Below are 1567 nucleotides of genomic sequence, written 5' to 3'. Positions count from 1 at the left end.
GCCAAATTCTTTGTTTTAACTCAAATAGAGGCAACAGAGGATTCCAACGTAATGGTAGGTATTCTAGCAATATTTGAATTACTTGCATATGTCATTATAAACTCAGAAGCTACTCATTCATTATCTCTAAATCATGTATCACATGTGAAAAATTCGATAGTGTTATAGAAATTTCCATTCATCGGGTAGAATTTTGAACACCAATCAGGTCGCTAGGAGGTAAAGTTGGAAATGAATGGAAGAGAATTAAAACTGATGTACACTTTCTAGACACGAAATACTGTGATGTCGCTCTAGGAATGGACTAGTTGGAGAGCAACCATGTAACCATTCGATGTTTCGATAAAGAAGTAATTTTTCAAACGCTTGGGGATGAAGAGTTCGATTTTTTGCTGCACGAGTTAAGTATTTTCCTTGCCTCGTGTTAACCATGAAGGCAGAAAAGAAGTTGAAGAGATTTTGCCAAGAATTTTTAGTGAGCATATTTGGAACTCAAGGTTCAGAGCTCACTGTTAGTAATGTATCGATTGTACCAAATTTCATTGATGTATTCCCTCATGACCTACCTGGCGGTACCACCTGATAGATAAATAGAATTTACAATTGATCTTGTACCTAGAGCAATGCCATTGTCCAAAGCTCCATATAAGATGGCGTTGAAAGAACTATAAGAATTAAAGATACAGTTGCAGTAATTGTTAGATATAGGTTACATCCGACCAAGTACAACTCATTGGGGTGCACCGATTTTGTTTATAAAAAAAAAAAAAAGATCGTTCAATTAGAATGTGCATTGACAATAAAGAATTAAATTGGTTGACTATCAAAAATAAATATCATTTTTTTCTCGAATTGAAGACCTCTTTAATCAGTTGAAGGGTGCAACAGTTGAAAGTGAAGACAATCGATATTTCAAAGACGACATTTAGAACTCACTATGGTCATTATGAGTTTACTGTAATGCCTTTTGGATTAATGAATGCTACTGCAGTCTTTATGAATTTGATGAATATGGTATTTCATCAGTATTTAGATCAATTTGTCATTATCTATATCGATGACATTTAGATGTGTTCAAAGAATAATGATCAATATGAAGAGCAACTTAGGATAGTATTGGAAAATGCTGCAAAGAGAAAAATTGTATACTAAATTCAAAAATGTGAATTTTGGCTTAGTCGTATAGTTTATTTTGGTTGTGTGGTTCTTGCGCAAGGTATTGAAGTAAACCCTTTTAACGTTAAGGCAGTAACCAACTGGTCTAGACCAAAGAATATAGGTGAAGTTAGTAGCTTCTTGGGATTAGTCAGTTATTATTGGAGATTTATTGAGGGATTCTTTAAAATAACTGGACCGATGACCCAACTAATGAGGAAGTTAGTGAAATTTGAATAGACTGAAAAGTGTGAGAAGAACTTTCAAGAACTGAAACAGAAATTGGTTACACCTCCAATTTTAGCTAGCAGAGGGGTTCAGATGGATTTGTTATACACTATGATGCATCCAAACAGGGTTTGGAATGTATATTGATGCACTTTGGGAAAGTGATCGCATACGCCTCAAGACA

Source organism: Olea europaea, unplaced genomic scaffold (assembly GCF_002742605.1).
Source record: "Olea europaea var. sylvestris unplaced genomic scaffold, O_europaea_v1 scaffold567, whole genome shotgun sequence".
In the NCBI taxonomy this organism is placed as follows: Eukaryota; Viridiplantae; Streptophyta; class Magnoliopsida; order Lamiales; family Oleaceae; genus Olea; species Olea europaea.
Note: the sequence above shows the minus strand (reverse complement) of the source record.